Source organism: Orcinus orca, chromosome 3, assembly GCF_937001465.1.
Source record: "Orcinus orca chromosome 3, mOrcOrc1.1, whole genome shotgun sequence".
Lineage (NCBI taxonomy): Eukaryota > Metazoa > Chordata > Mammalia > Artiodactyla > Delphinidae > Orcinus > Orcinus orca.
In genome coordinates, this window is record NC_064561.1 from 21,085,945 (window position 1) to 21,109,197 (window position 23,253).

At 47.2% G+C, this 23,253-nt stretch overlaps 2 pseudogenes; both read left to right on the forward strand.

The window, feature by feature from the left end:
• Positions 1-23,253, forward strand: part of LOC125963845 (UDP-N-acetylglucosamine--peptide N-acetylglucosaminyltransferase 110 kDa subunit-like) — a 200,595-nt pseudogene that overhangs the window by 120,746 nt on the left and 56,596 nt on the right.
• On the forward strand, positions 20,638-20,743 carry LOC125964133 (uncharacterized; annotated as a pseudogene).

The window sequence follows — 23,253 nt, forward strand, 5'->3', positions numbered from 1 at the left end:
TGCCATTAAACTTGGGGGCACTTGTGCTTTTTAAAAGGACCTTTTAATGACAAGTTCCCCAGTTTGGGGAGTTCAGAGCCCTGAAACCTAACTATAAGTGTTCCCAATGCAGAACGTACATAAGAACCAGAGTGCTTAATCAACATTTCTGTTGGCAAGCAAGGTCCCAAGGAGTGTGTGGAAGCACAGCAGAAGTAACATGGAGGACTTTTAGGAATGTTCTCTGCCACCTTAGTTTCCTCCCTCTTTCTCCATATATCTCTCCCATTTTTCCTTCCTTCCTTCCTTTCAGATAACATGTCTGGGGCAGGATATGGTGAGGAAAATGCTTTTACCTCACTCCCCTATAACAACACTGACCACTCCATGAGCCTTGGAGAAACAATTTGCCTAATTTGGAGAGAAAAACTCCATTCAAGCCCTGCTGGGATGCAAGTTCAAATCTGCGTGACCACAAAACCCACGTTCATGGACCCACTTGCCTCTATTGCTTTTTTAAGCTATAGGAATGCTGGATGAGGAATGTTGTCTGTTATTAACTAGCAAAACACGATCCCCCTTTGAGCCTTCATGTCATTATCTATACGATGAAAATGGACAAGCACAGCACATTTCCAATGTTACTTTTGAAATTTTCAGTGCTATCTTACATGAAAATAACATGAAGAAAGAGAAGCTAACCTGCCTGATTCCCCCTTATGCCTTGACTTCTTGGCCTGCAGAGAGGCCTCCAAGACCCTCCTTGGATGATCCAGGGTTCAGCCCAGCACTGAGCTAGACGACCATGGGCTCCCCTTCCATGAGTGAGTCTTTGCATGTCTGTTTTGGGTTTTTTTCCCTAGACTCCCATTTCTTAAACGTTTAAGAGGAGAGCCAGTCACAGATCTCCATTTCACCTGAGGGCTGGTGTGTCACGAGGTCACCAATATTTGTTTTATGTACTGCTAAGAGATTAAGGGACAGTATAATTTCAGAGAAAAGTTAGGTTCCCTGGAAGTCAGGAACCCCAACATCCTGCCCTTAAACACTCGAATGACCTTGAGCAATGAAAGGTCTCCAGACCTTCATTTCTCATCTTCAAATGAGAAGACAAATTGGACAACATCACTGTTTCCTAAAGTGTGGTGTGTACACCGCTGTTGAAAGTAAGCAATAGGTAGAAAAAAGTTAGGTGCTTTTATCTTATGTATATATCTATAAATACTTAAATAGCCTCTCAGCTCTACAGTATCTTAGCTATTATTGCTACAGCAAGGCTGAAGTCGGTGACACACACACAAGCAAGACCCAATGCTAGTACATGTGGTGAACGTATCGCACCTTCAGGAATTGTCCTTTCCACCCAAACTGTCCAGAAAGATTGACACCGATGAAATGGATCGCTATTGTGGATCCTCATATACCAAATTCCCGTGAGCTTTGCTGAGAAGACCTCAGCAGTGCATCAAAGCATCCCTTTGATGCAATGTGAATAAGGTTTAAAACAGTTATTAATGTGGCTAGTAACTGACTGCAGTTTGGGAAATCCTACACTTGATTTCTTGGTTTCTTCCACGTCTAGCTGCCTTTGACGTGTGACGTGCTTAGACGAAAGTCAGTGTGCTCTCTTCAGGTCAGTCTTAATCTATAACCTGTGTTATACATGTGCCTCATTACAAATTGCTAGTTCCAGATGGGGAATTTGGAGCAGGCTCTTTTTTCTCTAAATGAATGGGGCTCTACTCCAAGAACACAGACTTCACATATATGGGTATAAACACATACATACACCAAAGTCAAGTCACTTTCTATCCCTCTACTCACTGTTTAGGCCCTGAAGGTATTGTTTACAGCCGGAAACTTGGCTTGCAGGGAAGAATCTCATCCACCTGAGATCTTAGGCACAGTGCCTCCAATCCCCTCCTCTCTTTCTGTTAAATTTCTGCAAAGGCAGGAAGTACCAGAGTGATGCAGAGGTTGGCTGGAAGGTTGAGAAGAGGCCCCTAAGATGTAGGGCTTAGCATGACCCTGAAGAAGAGATGGGGTTTGGGCAGTCGGCATGGAAGCTAGAGAAAATTCCAACTGGGCAAGGAAGGAGTGGGCACTATAAATGGGGGACAGGGAAAAGACTGGAACACAGAGTTTGGACTGGGAAGCAAAGAAGATGGTATAAGACAGGTTTGAGGGGTGGGTTAGAGAGAGCCTGATGGCCCACTAAATCTTTTAAGCTCCACTCTGTGCCACTCACGTGCTACAAAAGGATTTATTTCAGTGTGAGGTAAAATGTAAGTGCTACTTTAAGAATTTAACTGAACCAAAATGGCCTGGGGACCAGGATGCTAGTCTACTGTTATAGGTACTGTTCTCCTGGGGAAAAAAGCCAACATAAAATGGTGCATTAGTCTGTTTGGGCTGCCATAATAGAATACTAGAGACTGGAGGCTTAAACAACAGAAATTTCCTTTCTCGCAGTTCTGGAATTCTGCAGTCTAAAATTAAGATGCCAGCAGAGTTGCTTTCTTCTGAGGCCTCTCTTCCTGGCTTGCAGACAGCTGCCTTCTCACTGAGTCCTCACATGATCTTACCTGTGTGTGTGCATGGACAGAGAGAGGCCGCTGATGTCTCTATCTTCTTATAGGGACACGAGTCCAGTCTGATTAGGGCTTCACCATTATGACTTTATTTAACCTTAATTACCTCCTTAAAGACCCTATTTCCTCATACAGTCACATTAGAGGTGAGGGCTTTAACTCAGGAATTGGCAGGGGTGGGGCGTTTCTGCCCTATGTGAGAGGGCTGGGAATGGCACAGAGCCCATCCCGCTGAAGGCTGTGCCTGTGCTGCCCTTCCCACCTTTTCCAGTGGTAAGATATAGGCAGAGAGGGAAGAGCGTTCTAGAACAGGCTTCATGACTTGCTTCAGTTCAAACCTATTCAAACCCAAGGACAAGCATTCACTCTTGTGGACCAGCACAGCTTACCAGATTTTCAGGGGTTGGGGGAGAGTTTAAAGCCCAAATAAAGTGTTCATTTCTCGTTGGCCGGGGGCACAAGCCGCCCACACAGTGTGGACAGGTAGCTCCCTCAGCATCCAAACTCCCTCTGTGGGGAAATGAAACCCCCGGGGTCATTTGGAGGAAAGGTGCAGTTTCAATACACCCATACAAAGGGAGTAGAGTCATAAGATTTATTACTTTCAAAAATAGATAACTAATGAGAACCTACTGTATAGCACAGGGAACTCTACTCAATGCTCTGTGGTGACCTAAGTGAGAAAGAAATCTAAAAAGGAGGGGTATATGTATACGTGTAACTGATTCACTTTGCTGTACAGCAGAGACTAACACAACATTGTAAAGCAGCTATGCTCCAACAAAAATTAATTTAAAAAATAAAAAAAAAATGATTTATTACTTATATATCCCAGAAGCAAAGGGACACAGTGAGCGAGGGGAAGGGCAGTCTTCCACCCCAGGTCACAAGCCAGCAGGAAATAGAGCGGGGTAGCAAGCACCTAGTCCTTACAAGGTGATTGGGGCAGAGGCTACTAACTTTTCACAGGCTTAACTCTAAGTGGTTATTTTTTTTTAACATCTTTATTGGAGTATAATTGCTTTACAGTGGTGTGTTAGTTTCTGCTTAATAACAAAGTGAATCAGTTACACATATACATATGTTCCCATATCTCTTCTCTTTTGCGTCTCCCTCCCACCCTCCCTATCCCACCCCTCTAGATGGTCACAAAGCCCCGAGCTGATCTCCCTGTGCTATGCGGCTGCTTCCCACTAGCTATTTTACGTTTGGTAGTGTATATACGTCCATGCCACTCTCTCACTTTGTCACAGCTTACTCTTCCCCCTCCCCATATCCTCAAGTCCATTCTCTAGTAGGTTTGTGTCTTTATTCCTGTCTTACCCCTACGTTCTTCATGACCTTCTTTTTTTTTTTCCCTTAGATTCCATATATATGTGTTAGCATACGGTATTTGTTTTTCTCTTTCTGACTTACTTCACTCTGTATGACAGACTCTAGGTCCATCCACCTCACTACAAATAACTCAATTTCGTTTCTTTTTATGGCTGAGTAATATTCCATTGTATATATGTGCCACATCTTCTTTATCCATTCATTTGTTGATGGACACTTAGGTTGCTTCCACGTCTTGGCTATTGTAAATAGAGCTGCAATGAACATTTTGGTACATGACTCTTTTTGAATTATGGTTTTCTCAGGGTATATGCCCAGTAATGGGATTGCTGGGTCATATGGTAGTTCTATCTGTAGTTTTTTAAGGAACCTCCATACTGTTCTCCATAGTGGCTGTATCAATTTACATTAAAAAATTTTATTTAAAACCCGCTTAGCTCTAAATTTTTAAAAAATTTTATTTATTTATGTTTTTTGGCCACACAGTGTGGCATGCAGAACTTCCCTGACCAGGGGTCGAACCCACGCCCGCTGCAGTGGAAGCTCAGAGTCTTAACCACTGGACCACCAGGGAAGCCCACTCAGTGGTTATATTAAAAGGTTCCACCGGGGAAGGCAAAGCAGGAACCTGTGGGGATACCCTAAACCTATCTAAAAGTCCAGACTCTGAACTTTTGGTGTTAGTAGGGTCACCATACTGTAAAATGCCTAGGCAGCCACTCAGAAAAACAAAATTTTTTCCTCAAAGTTGTTTTTCTCATCACACCTTTCTAGTTTTGACCCTCTTGCATTATTATCCTAGCTAGGACAGGAGGTGACATGATGCAGCTGCAGGAAGGGCTTGGGGGAAAAAAGCTCAGTGAGGGCAGCCTGGAGTGGAGTAAGATAGATCCTGGGTGAAATCCCAGCTTCACCACTAGCTGTGTGACCTTGGGCAAGTGACCTCACCTCTCTGAGCTTCCATTAAAAAAAAATTCCATTATCAAAAATTTTAAACAGAAAAATATAAAGAGAATACAATGAACACTTACTTATACATCCGCCCAGATTCAACAAGTCTAAACTCTGCCATATTTGCTTCAACTAAGCCACTTTAAAGTAAATTACAAACGCTAAGTACCATCGTCTCTAAATACTTTAGCATTTGTGTCCAACAAAAGAGAACATTTTCCCCCATAACCACAAAACTATTACGCCTCAAAAAAACAGTTCCCTGGGACTTCCCTGGTGGTCCGGTGGTAAAGAATCCACCTTCCAATGCAGGTGACTCGGGTTCGATCCCTGGTCAGGGAACGAAGATCCCACATGCTGCAGGGCAACTAAGCCCACGTGCCACAACTACTGAGCTCCCACGCCTCAACTAGAGAGCCCGTGTGCCGCAAACTACAAAGCCCACACACCCTGGAACCCATGCGCCACAACTAGGGAGAGAAAACCCGCACGCCACAACTAGAGAGACGCCCGAGCCCGCACGCTGCAACAAAAGATCCCGCATTGCCACAACTAAGACCTGATGCAGCCAAGAAAATAAATAAATAAAATAAATAAATATTAAAAAAACAATTCCCTTATATATATATATATATTATTTAATATTCTGGCCATATTGAAATTTCCCCAATTGTTCCCAAATTATATTTTACAGATGGTCCATTCACACCAAGATCCAATCAGAGACCTTGCAGTATGTTTGGTCATTATGGATCTTAAATCACTGAGTTTCCATTCTGCTCATCTGTAAAATGGGAAAAGAATAGTACATACCTCACAGGGTACACAAATTAGACATAATACATGTTAAGGGGTTAGGCTAGTGCATCCAAAAAATACACTATTATTATTAGCTTCCTTACTGGACTTGCTCTGCTCAAGGCAGCAGTGCATTGGGATGGAGTGTCTTGAGATGTCAGTAGCATGGGCTAGAGATAATGAGGCAACAGGTTCCAGCATCCTCAGGGATGTAGACCCACAAGCTGCATTTTGCCCAGCCCTGGCCTGGGGATGGAGGGAACCAGTCTCACCTTGACCACCTTCAGCACCCCCGATTCCTGGTCCAGCCCTTGCTCCCCCTGGAAGCTCTGCTCCCTCAGGAACTGCTCCACGGTCTGCACAGTCTCCAACACCTCTTTTTTCCACTTCTGGCTGGGATGCAGGCAGTGAGCCACGAAGGAGTTCAGCCTGGAAGCTGGGGTGACAAAGAGCTCCGGGGGCACTGCCATCTCTGTCTTGAGAGTACCACTGGTGGCTAGATCTATACCCACACACCTACCCAGCTCCTGGCACACACACTCTTCTTTAAGGGGACTCCTCCTCAGCTGACCTCCAGCACCCTGTGGAACAAAGGACCAGAGTGGAGAGGAAACAAGGGGTGTCTGGCTGACCAGGGGATCCTCTTCCTGGAGGCCATTCACTGCAGCTGGGGTACCGAGGGACACTGGGTGAAACCACCTTAACAGGTGGTGCTTTTAGTCACCCTTTCTGCTGTAGGTTTCGTTTCTCACCTCTTAGTTTCCCTTTTACAACTTGGAAACTGAAACTGGCTTGAGGATGGCCCTGGGAAAGGCAACTCCCCCAGGAGATGGGAGTTGGATGCTATCCACCAATCCCATCCCCACAAGCTTGTCACCCAAAACAGGCTCAGTAAGAGCAGGCACTCGCTGGAGGTTGGGCTGAACAGTGGGAATTCTAGGGTTCCGCAGAACAAACTCTGGAATTCCAGTCTGCCCTTTGCCAGACTCTTAACCTCTCTGACCCTCACAGAAATAATCCTTAAAATGGGTTTAAGAATAATACCTACCCCATAGGTTGTGTGGATTAAGCAAGAGAACATTTAGCAGAGAAAACATTAAGTAAATGCAAGTATTGTTATTCGTTCACTGTACATCTATTGAGTGCTGGCTGGGTGCCAGACATTGTGCAAAGAAGACAATGTAAGACGTGGTTCCTGCCCCAGGGGCTCCCAGAGCAGTGGGGGAGACAGAGGAGACACAGAGAGTCCAGTGTCCTGTGTACTAGGAGAAAAGAGGGCACAGAAACTTGGTGGAAATTCAGGCAGAAGAGTTTCTTTGGGGTCACCTGTGGTGTCAGTGAACACCTGCTTGAGATGAGTCTTAAAAGACTGGGAATGCGGCCACGAGACAGAGGGCACAAGACAGGATAAGGCTGAGAAGTGTGAATCATCCTGCCATGTGCCAGGACTCGGCTGTCAGATCCACGTTGGCATGGAGGGCAGGGAGGGGAGAGGGGAGAGCTGTGCCTGGACAGGTGGGCAGGGATTGAAACTCGGAATGCCATTCATTCATTCATTCAACAAACATTTGTTGAGTGCCCGCTATGTGCCAGGCAGGTGTCCTGGGGATACAGCAGTGAATAGGCAAAATTCTCGGACTGCAGAGAGCTAACACTCTAATGGTGGAGACAGATAATAAACAGGATAAATAAGTAACATTATAATAATTAAGACGGTGATAAGCGCTAATCAGGAAAATAAAGCAGGGAAAGAGGTTAAAAGGTACTGACTACGTGTGTGTGGGTGGGGTGAGAATTGGTAATGTTCAGGGGTTCAGTCTCAAGAAAGGTGGCTAGGGAAGGTCTGAAAAGGAGACATTTGAGCAAAGACATGAAGGAGGCGAAGAGTGAGCGGTATGTATGTCAGAGGGAAGAATGAGAGAAAGTGGGACTTCCCTGGTGGTCCAGTGGGTAAGACTCCACTCTCCCAATGCAGGGGGCCCAGGTTCGATCCCCGATCGGGGAACTAAATTCCACATGCATGCCGCAGCTAAGAGTCTGTATGTGGCAACTAAGAAGTCCACACGCCCCAACGAAAGATCGCGTGTGCCGCGACTGAGACCCGGCTCAGCCAAAAATTTAAAAACAATAAAATAAATAAAAACAATTAAAGAAGAATGGGAGAAGGAACAGCAAGTGCAAAGGCCCTGTGGCGGCAGTATGCCTGGTGGGATTGAGGAATAGCAGTGTGACTGGAATGGAATGATCAAAGGGGGAGAGTGGGAGGGGATGAGGTTTGAGTACAGGGGTAGGGGGCAAATTGTGTAGGATCTTGAAGACTACTAAGACTTTGGCTTTTACTCTGATTGAAATGGGGAGCCACTGGGGAGTTCCAAGCAGAAGAGGGACATGGATGGACTTTCATTTTAACGGTATCACACTGGCTGTTCGTGGGAAGATTGGATTAAAAGCAGAGAGTGGGGAGTGGAGGTGAGAGCAGAAGCAGGAATTCAGTTAAGAAGCTACTACAACAGTCCAGGCAAGACATGTGGCGCCTTGGATCAGAATGGTAGCAGTGAAAGGTAGGGAGAAGTGGTATGATTCAATTTTCTTATTATGGAAAATTTCAAACATGAACAAAAGTAGAATAATACAATGAACCTCCACGTACCATCCCCCATCTTCAACCATTATCAACCTGTAGACAGTTTTTTAAATGTTTATTCAGGTCTTCTGCCCATTTTTATTTTTATTGGCCACCCGGCATGCGGGATCTTAGTTCCCCAACCAGGGATTGAACCCATGCCCCCTGCAGTAGAAGCACAGAGTCCTAACCACTGGACCACCAGGGAAGTCCCAACCTACAGACAATCTTGTTTCAATGATATCTCCATCCACATCTCCCCTCCTGTATTATTCGGAAGTGAATCCCAGACCTCATATCATTTCACTGGCTATATTTTGAGTATAAACAGGTCTTGCTAAAGGATAGAGTGTGATGTGAGAGAAAAATTAGAGTCAAGGACCACTCTAAGGCTTTTGGCCTTAGCACTGGAAGGATAGAATTGTCCTTAACTGAGAAGGGAAAGACTGGGTCAGAGCACAGTGTAGGCATGAAGGTCGGGAGCTCGGCTTTGGAAGCAAACTTGAGTGTCTAGTGAGATCCGAGTTGGCTAGGGAGTTGCATGTTTGAGTCTGGATTTCAGGGACGAAGTCTGGGGTTGAGATACAAATGACCAGCATAGATATATTTAAAGCCATGAGGCTGGATGGGTTCACCAAGGGAGTGAGTATAGAACAAGGCAAGAAAAGGACCAGTGACTGGGCCCTGAAACACTTAATAGTATTCAGTGATTGGGGAGAGGCAAGCATCCGGCAAACAAGAATGCGAAGGAGTAGCCAGGGAGGTGGAAGAAAAATCCGGAGTGTGTTTTGATAGCCAAGTGGAAACATTGTTCTAGGAAAGAGAAAGTGATCCACTGGGTCACATATCAGGTGAATCTGCACTGACTTTGTCCTGAGGGCAGTGGCAAATCAGAGGAGCGACCAGAGGTGAAATGACCATTCTGGAAAGATTGGTCTGGCTGCTTCTGTGGGGAGGATGGATTGCAGGGGGCAGGGGTAGATATGTAGGGAGAGGTGTCAGGACACTGTACAGTGATCCAGGTGAGAGGGAAGGTGACCCGGACTTGGCTGGAGAAGGGATGGGATTCTAGGTCTACCTTGGGGGAAGGGTGAACAGGACTTGGTGACTACAGGTAGGAGGTGAGGGAAAAGACAGGATGGCTATCAGCTCTCTGGCTTGGGTACCTGGGTAATGGATGGAGGGTACTATTAACAAAGGGAGGAAGATACAAGGAGGAGTGGGAAGTGGGGAGGTCTACAAGGGTAGCTGTTTAAGCCAGAGAGCTTAAAATAGTTGTCCACATTGCCTAATGCTTCCGATAAGTTCAGGAATATAGGTCTGAGAAGCACCCCAGAGGCTACTGGTGATCATTGTGGGTGAAATGTAAGGGAGAGCTGGGAGCAGAAGCCAGATCTTAGGTGCGGGGTTGAAGAGTAAGTTGGGTGAGGAGGATGGAGACCAGGAGTGTAGATAACACTTTCAAGAACTTTGTCGTGAAAGGGAGGAGAAAGACCAGGTGTTAGCTGGAGGAAGTGGTGGGGTGGAGGGTGTTTGTTGTCTTAAATACCATTTGGGGGGGAAAAAAACCCCTCAATCATGACACGTTTCAATTTAAACTCTCCAACTGGCTAACCCCAAACGGAAAGAATCACATTTTTAATTACATAAATTCTAAAAGTCTCCATATTTTCAAAGTTTGGTAGTGCCTGGTCCTTAAACAGTCCTATATTATAACTGTTTAAAGAGCAGTGGCAATTTCGCAAACCAAAGTCAACAATAAAGTGAGATTCCAAACATTTGTCCTATGTTTATAATGACAGATAATGAGCTTCAAGGCAGTATAAAAGTTATTCAAACAAAAGTTATTCAAACATTCAGACCTTACATCTTAGTTTAAAACATTTTTTTGAAGTATAATTGATTTACAACACTATATCAGTTTCAGGTGTACAACATTGTTATTCAATATTTTTACAGGTTATACTCCATTTAAAGTTATTATAGGCACTTCCCTGGTGATTCAGTGGTAAAGAATCTGCCTTCCAATTCAGGGGACACAGGTCTGATCCCTGGTCGGGGAACTAAGATCCTACAGGCGGCAGGGCAACTAAGCCCGCGCGCCACAACTACTGAGCCCATGTGTCCTGGAGCATGCAGGCCACAACTAGAGAGAAACCTCCACACGACAACGAAGAGCCCACGTGCTGCAATGAAAGATCCCGCACGCCTCAATGAAGATCCTGCGTCTCGCAACTAAGACCCAATGCAGCCAAAAATAAATTAAATAAATAAATAAATAATAAACCTTTGAAAAACTAAAGTTATTATAATATATTGGCTCTATTCCCTGTGCTGTACAATATGTCCTTGTAGCTTATCTATTTTATACACAGTAGTTTGTACCTCTTAATCCCGTCCTCCTATTTTGCCTCTCCCCACTTCCTTCTCCCCACTGGTAGCCACCACTTTGCTCAATAGACCTTACATATTAGTTTTGATTCATTTCATTATTCATTTTCATGAGATATCTGGGAGTTCAGCAGCTTTCAAGATTTCAAAAGGGGGAATTCCCTGGCAGTCCAGCGGTTGGGACTCTGGGCTTTCACTGCCAGGGACCAGGGTTCAACCCCTGGTCTGGTATTTAGGAACCTGCAGGCCTCGCAGTGTGGCCAAAAAAGAAAAAAAAAAAAAAAAAACGATTTAAAAAGGGAACATGGGGCTTCCCTGGTGGCGCAGTGGTTGGGAGTCCGCCTGCCGATGCAGGGGACATGGGTTCGTGCCCCAGTCCGGGAAGATCCCACACACCGCGGAGCGGCTAGGCCCATGAGCCATGGCTGCTGAGACTGTGCGTCCGGAGCCTGTGCTCTGCAACAGGAGAGGCCACAACAGTGAGAGGCCCGTGTACCACAAAAAAAAAAAGGGGGGGGGAACATGCAGTCGATTGTGTATTGGTTTTATGGTTTGTAGAAATGCCACGCAGTTGGGCACATTTCTATGGCGGTGGGGGAAGAGCTAGTGGTTAGGAAGGGTGTGGGCTGGGTTTTAGGAAGGAGGAAGATGCATAAAGGTGGGTTTTCTCTTAGCTTGTGTTCCTCCAAATGCAGAGCCTGAGACAAGGATTTGCATGAGACTTGTTTTGGGAAATGATCCCAAGGGACAGGTGTGGGGGATTGAGAAGGAGGAAAAAACAGTCCAAGAAATATCATGAAATTGATCACTACTGTGGGCAGCTGAGCTTTGATCCCACTGGGGACCCTCTAAGGAGCAATGCAGAACGTGCCTCAAAATTATCCAGCTGAGAGGTGGAGGAGGGGAGTATGCACTCACTGCACTCGCTGGTTCCTGTCTTTCAATGGGCCAAGGCTTACCCCCTGGGGTGTTAACTCCCTGGAACTTCCATATTTGCTCAGAATTACTTGGAAGGCTTGTTAAGACACAGATTGCTGAGTCCCACTTCCAGAGAACCTAACTCAGGTAATTCTGGGCTAGCTGCTGAGAATTTTTATTTCAAAGAGGTTCCCAGATGATGTTGATTCTGCTGGTCTGGGGTCCGTACTTTTGAGAATCAATAACTTAGAGGTTTGAACTTTGAATGGTGACAGCATGGGGGAGAAGGAAAGTTAACTCAAAGTCATGGAGTTGTGAGCCAGCATTCAGTGTTCTGGAATTGCAAGTGTTTGGCCACGTCTGGTATGTTTTGAGAGTGACGAGGAGAGACTGAGAGGTCAGCAAGAGCTAAATGGTCAAGAACCCTGAATGCCAAGTAAAGGAACTTGAACTTGATTCTGTAGGTAATAGGAGCCATTGGAGAATTTTAAGCAGGGGAGGATTCTGTTTCTATTTATGCTTCAGAAAGAGCACAGTGGTCTGGGTAGAAAGGGGTGAGCTAGGGGGACATGACCATAGAAGTCTGCAAAATGAACAGCCTGATCTTGGCACTCGTGGGGATGTGGGACCTCTCTTAACGAGCATGATGGTGTCACAATCCTTGATGTGCAGTCTGAGAAGCTATTGATTCCACAGTTTCTGGCCCCGGGACCCTCCATGTAAGGTCCTCCAGCCTCTTCAACCTTCTCTTTCAAGTCGTGGATGGAGTCATCAGGGTCAATGGCGTAAGGCTTGCCCTGGCCACTGGAGTCCTTCATGAAGACCTGGATCTCAGGAGGGAAGGTCTCCAGCACCTGGAGGCTCCTGAAAGGAGAGACAGTGGTGTCCACTGGGGCCACATGTCCTCTTGTTTTCATAGTTTTGCCTTTCCCAGAATGTCATATGGTTGGAATCATCCAGTGTGTAGTCTTTTCAGACCGGTTTCTTTCAACTAGCAATATGCATTTAAGCTTCTTCCATGGCTTTTCATACATCACCACTCACAGTAACAAATTATTTTTTTCTTGTGATGAGAGCTTTTAAGATCTACTCTCTTAGCAACTTTCAAATACACAACAATATTGTTAGCTATAGTCACTACACTATACATGACATCCCCAGGACTTATTTATCTTATAACTTGAAGTTTGTACCTTTGGACCACTTTCAGCTATTTCACCCACCTCCCACCTCTGGCAACCAGTCTATTCTATGTATCTGTGAGTTGTTTCTTCTTTTTTTTTTTTTAAAGATTCCACATATAAGTGATCTCATACAGTATTTATGTTTCGCCCTCTGACTTAATGCACTTAGCATAATGCCCTCAAGGTCTATCTGTGTTGTCACAAATGGCAGATTTCCTTCTTTTCATGTGGCTGAATAAAAGTCCATTATCTATCTATATCTATCTATCTATCTAGCTATAACTATCTATCTATCTATCTATCTATCTATCTATCTATCTATCTATCTATCTATCTATCTATCTTTCTATATCTATATGTCACATTTTCTTTATCCATTCACCTGTTGGACACTTAGTTGTTTCCTAGTCTTGCTTTGCCTATTTTATTTTATTTTTTTACACGCACTGCATGACATGTGGGCCTTAATTCCCTGACCAGGGATCAAACCCATGCCCCCTGCAGTGGAAGTGTGGAGTCTTAACCACTGGACCACCAGGGAAGTCCCCTGCTTTGCCTATTTTAGAATCAGATTATTTGTTTTTGTTTGTTTGTTTGTTTTTTGCTATGGAGTTGTTTGAATTCCTTATAGATTTTGGATATTAACCTCTTATCATACATGTGGTTTGCAAATATTTTTTCCCATTCCTAGTTTGCCTTTTCATTTTGTTGATTGTTTCTTTTGCTCTCCAGGAGCTTTTTAGTTTGATGTAGTCCCATTGGTTGCTTTTTGTTTTTGTTGCTTGTGGTTTTGTTGTCATACCCAAAAAATCATCACCAAGACCAATGTTAAGGAGCTTTCTCTTTATGTTCTCTTCTAGGAGTTTTACAGTTTCAGGTCTTACATTTAAGTCTTTAATCCATTTCAAGTTAATTTTTACAAATGGTGTAAGATAGGGGTCCACTTTCTTTGTTTTGCATGTGGGTATCCAGTTTTGCCAACACCATTTACTGAAGAGACTATCTTTTCCCTGTTGAGTATTCTTGGATCCCTGTCAATTAGTTGCCTGTATGTGTGTGGATTTATTTCTCGGCTCTTGATTCTGTTGCATTGGTGTATGTGTCTGTTTTCATGCCAGTACCATACTATTTTGATTACTCTAGCTTTGTAGTATAATTTGAAATCAGGAAAAGTGTTGCCTCCAGCTTTGTTCTTCTTTCTCAGGATTGCTGTGGCTTTTGAAGTCTATTGCAGTTCCATATGAATTTTAGGATTGTTTTTCGTATTTATGTAAAAAATGTCATGGGAATTTTGATAGGGATTGCACTGGATCTGTAGATTGCTTTAGGTTGTATGGACATATACTCTCCGAGTGAGATGTGCATGTAAATGATTTGCCTAAGACCTATTAAAGCAAAACAAAAAAAGTCAAAGAAACTGCTACATTAGAAAATACTAAACGTGTAGAGTATGGGCGGCTGGTGTGTGCTCGGGATGACCCAGCCCCCTCCAGGCCAGAGAGGTGGGTGGGAAGTAGCAATTACAACAGACAAGGATGACCCTCCCTGTTTACCCCTCCCTCTGGGCCCATTTTATTCCGGGCTGCATCGTTTAAACTCAAAACACACTTTTAATATAGGGCCCTTGTAGCCATCTTGTTGTGCTACTCTTCACAACCCATGAGCAGGGTCACAGGAAACTGTAAACAGGTCTGGCTTTCCATGTTACCACTCATACAAGCCAGTGCTTTTCCACACTTGATCTACAGATCACAGACACGTGAGGATTATGCAAAAGAACAAGAACAAAGCTTTATTATAAGTTTCACATCGAAACAGGGTCCACACGAGGCCCAGCCTGGGAGGAGGTGGACACTGATGGCCTCGCCCCAAAGTTATTGGCTCAGGCCAACTTCCTCCTCTTAAACCCCAAGGTAATGAATCGAGACCTGGAGGAGAATGACTTGGTCGATGGCCCAGTGGGTTTTTGTCCAGCCACGCCCTGGGCAGGTGATGAGGGGGCCCTAAGAGCAAGGCTGCACCTTGCTGTGCCCACTGCGGAGCTGAGGCTGATAGGAGTAGAGGCCGGAACCGACACACCCCTAAAGTCAGCCTTGGCTGGGCATGGGCTGCGCCCTGTGCTGGAAGTAGGGGGGCCCTGCCTGGGTGCGCCCCCAGGGATGTGAGTTAAAATGGGGGCAGTAGTGCCTCCAAACCCAGGTTTCTTCTTAGTGCTGGGTCCCGTGGTCACCATGGGGTGGCTCTGGTGAGGAGGGTCCCAGGAGTTCAGGCCCACGCTGCCCCCATTGCTGTGTGTGGTGCTCGGGGGCCCCCTCTTTCTTGATGTCACGCTGAGAGCTGCAAACATGCAGCTCAGATCATCTAGGGCAGCCGCTCTGCTCCCAAAACCCAGCTGTGTGCTGGCATGGGTGCCCACGGTGGAATTTCTGGATGATGAACACCCAGAAGATGCTTGTGCGGGGCCGCCCGAAGCTGGGGGGCCTGGAGCAGAGGCAAAGACTGGGGCTTTCCGTTTCCTCTGCTGGGGAGAGCTGCCACAGGCGGTGGTTCCTCGCTGCTGCCAATCAGGGCCCACAGGGATGTGAATTAAGATTGGGGCAGTAGGGGCTTCCCTGGTGGCGCAGTGGTTGAGAGTCCGCCTGCCGATGCAGGGCACACGGGTTCGTGCCCTGGTCCGGGAAGATCCCACGTGCCGCGGAGCGGCTGGGCCCGTGAGCCATGGCCGCTGAGCCTGCGCGTCCGGAGCCTGTGCTCCGCAACGGGAGAGGCCACAACAGTGAGAGGCCCACGTACCGCAAAAAAAAAAAAAAAAAAGAGTAAGATTGGGGCAGTAGTGCCCCCAATCCCAGTCTTCTTCTTAGGTCTGGGTCCCGTGGTCACCATGGGGTGGCTCTGGTGAGGAGCGTCCCAGGAGTTCAGGCCCACGCTGCCCCCATTGCTGTGTGTGGTGCTCGGGGGCCCCCTCTTTCTTGATGTCACGCTGAGAGCTGCAAACATGCAGCTCAGATCTAGGGCAGCCGCTCTGCTCCCAAAACCCAGCTGTGTGCTGGCATGGGTGCCCACGGTGGAATTTCTGGATGAACCACCCCCAGAAGATGCTTGTGCGGGGCCGCCTGAAGCTGGGGGGCCTGGAGCAGAGGCAAAGGCTGGAGTTTTCCGTTTCCTACGCTGGGGAGAGCTGCCGAGGTCCCCGATGGCATAGGTCTCACCCCGCAGCGCTCTGTTGATGCGCCGGAACGCTGCTTCCTTCTCCGAGTCTAGGTCTTCGGCGGTGACCCGGAAACCCGGCTCAGGGGCTGGAGGCAGCCTCAGAGGCTCCCCTCGCCTGTGCGGCAGCAGAGGAATCCTGCGTTTTCGGGGCCTGGGACTGTCAGATGTGCAGGAGCCCTTCCTCCAGGGCCCTTTCTGCCCTCTTGCTGCCTCTGCATTTTTGTCAGGCTGGCTTTTCCTCTGGTAAACCACCAGAGCTGCAGAGGGCGATGGAGGGCCCTCCTCGCGCCCTGTCTTTGCAGACTTCTGGGGCAGCCCTTGCGGTATGGCGGGACCCCTCCTTCTCTTCACTGGCAGGAAACCTCGGGTGGAGCTATATGAGCTCGTGATGGCGTTTCTTTGGGGGCAGGAGCTCATACAAGAGATCTGCAGTTTCCTGGCGGATCTGTCCTCTGCCCGCTTGGCGTGGAGGTCTCTCTGCAGAGGTCCAGGCCTGGGCACGAAGAAAGAGCCCCCCAGGGGCCTAAATGCAGATCGTGCGCCCCCGGTGTCATTGGGGCCGCTTCTCTGGTCATCGTTCTTCCCTGTGACTGTGGGGACTTCCTCCTGCTTGGCCATCACTTGCCCGCTCTCTCCCAGGGCCCTCAACACCGTCTTCTCTGTGCTGTAGTTCAGGACACAGCTGGGTGTCGTGGCCGGCACTGGCTGCCCCCGTGCCACACTGACAGTGACTGTGTCCACTGCGGACACTGAGCTGCGGGACGTCGTGGAGGTGCGAGCACCCATCACTGCCTTCTTCCGATGGCCTCGCCTGAAGATGGAGATAAGGATCCCCATAAGGAGTGCAGCGTCTGCGGGATGGTAGAATGGGGTCTCAGAGACTCTGTGGGAAAGCGCAGATGGCAGAGTCACTGGACACTTGTGGGCCGGCCTGCGAGTGGATAGCCGGCCATAGACAGCTGGGTGACCCGGGCCGGCCACGGGAAGTCGGTGGGCGCGGGGAGCGGGCTGGGGGCAGCCGAGCCCTCCTGGCAGGTGCTGGTTCCCCAGTGTCCGGGACGAGGGTGAGGGGCAGGGCCTACCTAAGTAACTGCTCCTAGAGAACTTGGGTGAGGTCGGTCCGTGAATACAGAGCTGGGCTCCGAGCACTCTCCTTCAGCTGCCAACTCGGCCAAAAGCGGAGTGCGCTCTCTTTGGCCTGTTGCCTTTTTATACTCTGAAACCTGTGAGCGAACAATGGGCGTGCGTTGGCGGGGCGCAAAAGTTTAGGGAGGGGTGGCGCATGCGCAGAGTACACGTCAGGCCCTGGGGCGCACAGGTGAGGATAGGCGCCCCTGGACCGTCTAGCGCTTCTGAATCTCCCGGGGGTCTGAGGGCTGGAGGTGTTTGCCTTGAGGGTGATGAGCTTCTTGGCAGGACAGCTGGCCCTTCTCCCCTGGCCGTGCCCCAGTGCTGTCGGGGTAACTAACTGTACTGGACGGGATCCCCGCCCAGCAAAGTGGGGCAAGGTCGCTGGCTGTGCAGCTCCCACAAGAGGCGGCAGCTTTGGCAGCAGCGCCTCTGCGTCCTCCTGCCCTTTCCCCTGGCGGCACTGGAGGGGAGTCGCTAAGAACGGAAGTGCCCACACCATCCAGATCCTGCTGGGGTGACACCTGAAGTGGTGGCCAGGGCTGGCTGAGAGGGCCATACTTACCATATGACCCAAAAACCCACTCCTAGGCAATTAACCAAGAGAAAAACTTTTCACAAAACACATATGTGAATGTTTTAGCTATCTTGTCCACAATTCCTAAATATAGGACTATTGAGGTTATCCAATTTTCTTGAGTTTGTCATTTTTAATTGTTCTTGGAATAACACTATGTATACGTATTGTTTCACAGTCTAGAGTTAATATTTTACCAATTAAATAAAATTCAGAAGGCTTACATCCATATAGATTCTTTTACCTTCCACTCTTTGTTATAGCTGTCATACGTGTCACCTTTATATGACGTCAACGCCACCCTCTGAGACTGTGGTATCCTTTTTTCATACATATACAGGGAATTCCCTGGCGGTCCAGTGGTTAGGACTCAGCACTTTCACTGCTGGGGCCCCGGGTTCAGTCCCTGGTAGGGGAACTAAGACTCCTTAAACTTAACCCCACTCTGGGGCAATGTCCCAGCCAGGCAGAAACTGCAGGTGGAGCTGGAGACCTTGAAGAGTTTGGCTATACTTCCAGCTCAGCCCAAAGCCCAAGGATGATTCTGGACTTTCATTCTGACTCGTGCATTTCAGATCTTTCTGGGTTTGGACCTGGTATATATGTCCCTCCCAGCCCGCCCTGCCTGCCCCTTCAGTTGTCACCCCAGCAGGATCTGGTTGGCTTGGGCACTTCTGGGGTTTTTTGTTTTTGTTTTTGTTTTGCACTTCTGTTCTTAGCGGCTCTCTCCTCCAATGTTATCAGGTGGGAGGGCAGGCGGACGCACAGGCGCTGATGCCAAATCTGCCACCTCGGGCGGCGGCTGCTGAGCCAGGTACCCTGCTCTCCAGCTTTCCTGCTCTGGTGGCCGGGGACCCATCCTGTACAGTTAGAGCCGGCCGGGGGAGAAGGGGCAGCTGCCCTGCCAAGAAGCTCATCACCCTCAAGGCAAACACCTCCAGCCCTCAGACCCCCGGGAGATTCAGAAGCGCTAGACGGTCCAGGGGCGCGCATCCTCACCTGTGCGCCCCAGGGCCTGACGTGTACTCTGCGCATGCGCCACCCCTCCCTAAACTTTTGCGCCCCGCCAACGCACGCCCATTGTTCGCTCACAGGTTCCAGAGCTGCATCCCAGCAACAGGCCAAAGAGAGCGCACTCCGCTTTTGGCCGAGTTGGCAGCTGAAGGAGAGTGCTCGGAGCCCAGCTCTCTATCCAAGGACCGACCTCACCCAAGTTCTCTAGGAGCAGTTACTTAGGTAGGCCCTGCCCCTCACCCCCGCCCCGGGCACTGGGGGACCAGCACCTGCCAGGAGGGCTCGGCTGCCCCCAGCCCGCTCCCCGCGCCCACCGACTTCCCATGGCCGGCCCGGGTAACCCAGCTGTCTATGGCCGGCTATCCACTCGCAGGCCAGCCCACAAGTGTCCAGTGACTCTGCATCTGCGCTTTGCCACAGAGTCTCTGAGACCCCATTCTACCGTTCCGCAGACCCTGCGCTCCTTTCTGGGGGTCCTTATCTCCATCTGCAGGCGAGGCCATCGGAAGAAGGCAGTGATGGGTGCTCGCACCTCCACGACGTCCCGCAGCTCAGTGTCCGCAGTGGACACAGTCACTGTCAGTGTGGCACGGGGGCAGCCAGTGCCGGCCACGACACCCAGCTGTGTCCTGAACTACAGCACAGAGAAGACGGTGTTGAGGGCCCTGGGAGAGAGCGGGCAAGGGATGGCCAAGCAGGAGGAAGTCCCCACAGTCACAGGGAGGAACGAAGACCAGAGAAGCGGCCCCGATGACACCGAGGGCGCACGATCTGCATTTAGGCCCCTGGGGGGCTCTTTCTTCGTGCCCAGGCCTGGACCTCTGCAGAGAGACCTCCACGCCAAGCGGGCAGAAGACAGATCCACCAGGAGACCGCAGACCGCTTGTATGAGCTCCTGCCCCCAAAGAAACGCCATCACGAACTCATATATCTCCACCCGAGGTTTCCTACCAGTGAAGAGAAGGAGGAGTCCCGCCATACCGGAAGGGCTGCTCCAAAAGTCTGCAAAGAAAGGGAGCAAGGAGGGCCTTCCGTCGCCCTCTGCAGCTCCGGTGGTTTCCCAGAGGAAAAGCCAGCCTGACAAAGATGTAGAGGCAACAAGAGGGCAGAAAGGGCCCTGGAGGAACGGCTCCCGCACATCTGACAGTCCCAGGCCCCGAAAACGCAGGATTCCTCTGCTGCCGCACAGGCAAGGGGAGCCTCTGAGGCTGCCCCCCGGCCCTGAGCTGGGTTTCCCTGTCGCCACTGAAGACCTAGACTCCGAGAAGGAAGCAGCGTTCCGGCGCATCAGCAGTGAGCTGCAGGGTGAGACCTAGGCCATTGGGGGCCTGGGCACCATGCAGCCTCCCTGTCCCTTTCTGCTGCCTGCCGCAGGGGCTGCTTCTCCGCAGAAAATGTTTCATAGTTATTTCTATTTTAATATGATCATGGTACATTAAAATGTATTAGTGCTTGCCTGTGAACACTAAGGTCACTTGTAATTTTCTATATTGTTCTATATTTTTGTGACCAAAGGCATTACCTAGGGGAATTAAAAGAATATCTTGAAGCGATTTTGGCTTTTGATCTGCCACTAATTCCTATTTAACCTTAATTCAGGGGTCGGATTCTTTGACCCAAGGAAACAGACTAGTATAAAAAGAAAGAATGTGAGTGTCAGATGGTGGCAGTGATTAAGTGTAGCAAGAGACGCCTTTGCAAAAGTTACTGTTGGTCCCAGAAGACTCTCACTTAGCTGTGTGACCCTGGGCAAGTCACTTCACCTAAATCTCTGAATTATAGGGCTGTGCTGATGATTTAAAAGTGACTGAGCACGGTGGACACTCGGAAATCCTGGGTTCTCAATAAAGCCACTGCCCTGCTCTTTGGTCCTTTGGAATTACTAGATTAGTAAAATTTATACTTGACAGTAATTTTAGCTTAAAGTTCATTTTGTCTATTTCATCTCAGCCTTTTGGCTAAGATCAAGTGTAGTATCTGTTCTTGTCAATTTAAATAGCAAGAGAAAAGAAAGGAAAATAACGGGCATGCCCCCACACTCTTCAGACAATAGGAGCCTCTTAACCTGTTCCTTTGTCCAGAGACACAGGCCATTTCTCAGTGAAGGCCTCTGCCATCACTGAGGTTGCAGGGGAGATGTGGTAACTGGGGAGAAAAAGACCAATGGGGATGACCCCCTCACTCCTCAACATCCAAGCCCCCCACTTTCTCACTTGTCTGGCTAGAAATAAAAGGTTGCTCCCATGGTTTTAACTTTCAGCTGTTGCTGGACTTTGCGTGCCTTGCCTAAGCTGGGAGACAGAGGCAGGAAAAAACCCCACCATAATCACCCTGTTACGGGCTGTTATTCAACTTTGGACTTCCAGGCCCCATCTGCCTGTTAGCGTTCACTTCTTAGAGTTTCAAGTGCATGCTGTTTGTCCTCTACCTTGCCCCACGCGGCTCTCAAGCCCTCGTAATATGACCACATTTCTCGTGCCACATGTAAACATTCTAACACTTTGCAGATACTGAATTAAAAATCTATTATTTACATTGACTTCACCATTTTCATTTTCCTGGTGTGTTCAGTAGAAAATTCAAAATTACATATGTACCTGGCATTATGTATTTTTTGGTGAGCAGTGATCCAGAGGATGGAAATGTATGCCTCCTTCGACTCCTTAAACTTAACCCCACTCTGGGGCAATGTCCCAGCCAGGCAGAAACTGCAGTGTGTCTTGGAGAAGGTCTTTTGCATTGAGATAGTAGGATGCTCTTTTAGCTTCAAGAACTTGGATGTTGTTGAGTTTAACCTGGTATAAGTTCAAATTAGAGTGTTTTAATTTTAGGATGTTAAAGGTAATCCCCATGGTAAACACAAAGAAAATAGCTATAGAATAGTCCCAAAAGGAAGTGAGAAAGTCATTTAAATATTTTATTGTAAGAAATCAGCTAAACACACACAACGAAAGATAGGAATGCAGGAAATGAGGGGCAAAAAAGCTTTGGGCAGATGGAAAAGAAACAGCACAATAGCAGAAATAAGTCTTTTTTTTTGTCAGCAATTACTTTAAATGTAAATGCATTAAACTCTCCAATCAAAATACAGAGATTGGCGGAATAGGTAAAAACATATGATCCAACTATATGCTGTCTACAAGAGACTTACTTGAGATCAAAAGAATCAAGCAGGTTGAAAGTTAAAGGATAGAAAAGGGAATTCCAAACTCAGTGAGAAAACTCAAATAGTAACCAAGAGAGCAGGAGTGTCTATACCAATATCAGACAAAATAGACTTTGAATTTAAAATGGATCAAAGAGTTAAATATAAGAGCTAAACTATACAAATTTCTGAAGAAAAAAAGGGATAAATCTTCATAGTCTTGGATTTGGCAATGAACTCTTAAATATGATAGCAAAAGCACAGGCAACAAAAGGAAAAAGAAATTGGACTTTATCAAAATTAAAATCCTTTGTGTTTCAAAGAACACCATCAAGAAAGACATAATACAACCTTCAGAATGAAGGAAAATGTTTGCAAGTCATATATCTGATAAAGCCTAGTATTCAGAATATGTAAAGAACACTGGCAACTCAACAATAAAATGTCAAATAACCAAATTTTAAAAATGAGAAGAAGAATCTGCATATATACTGCTCCAAAGAAGACACAAATTGCCAATAAGCACATGAAAACATGTCCAAAATTATTAGTCAAAATTATGCAAACTGAAACCACAGTGAGATACCACTTCATACCCACTATTGTGCCATATAATTTTTTTAAAAACAAGGGTTGGCAATGATGTGGGGAAATTGGCACTTTCAAGCATCGCTGATGCAAATATGAAAAAGAAAATAGTTTGGCCGTTCCTCAAAAAGTTCAACACAGAGATACAGTATGGCCCAGGAACTCCACTCCCAGGTATATGTCCAGGAGAAATAAAAAACATATGTTGACACGAAAACTTGTACATGAGTGTTATACTGTCATATCATTATTCATAATAGCCAAAAAGTGGAAACAACCCAACTATTCGCCAACTGAGGAATGGAAAAATAAAATGTGTTATATCCATACAATGAATATTATTCAGCCATTAAAAGGGTGAAGGACAGATACATGCTACAACCTGGATGCACCTTGAATATATTTTGCTTACTGCAAAAGTCAGACACAGAAGTCCGCACATTGTGTGGTTCTATTCATATGAAAGGTCCAGCATAGGAAAATCAATAGAGACAGAAAGACCCAGGGCTGGGGTGAAAGGGGAGGACAGAATGAGAATGACTGATACTAGGTATGAGGTTTCACTTGGGGATGATGAAAATGTACTGGAATTAGAGATGTTGATTGCAAAACCTGAGTACACTAAAAGCAGCTGAATCACACAGTTAAAAAAAAATGTGAATTGATGGAATGTGAATTATATCTCAATCAAAGGATAATATGACAACATTTTCATAGTCATTACTCTTGATCAGTTTCAGGATGGAATTCTCACAGTGACTTCAATGGAGTGGCTTGTATGGGATGATATTTGAGGCTCAACCCTTTGGGACTAGATGTTC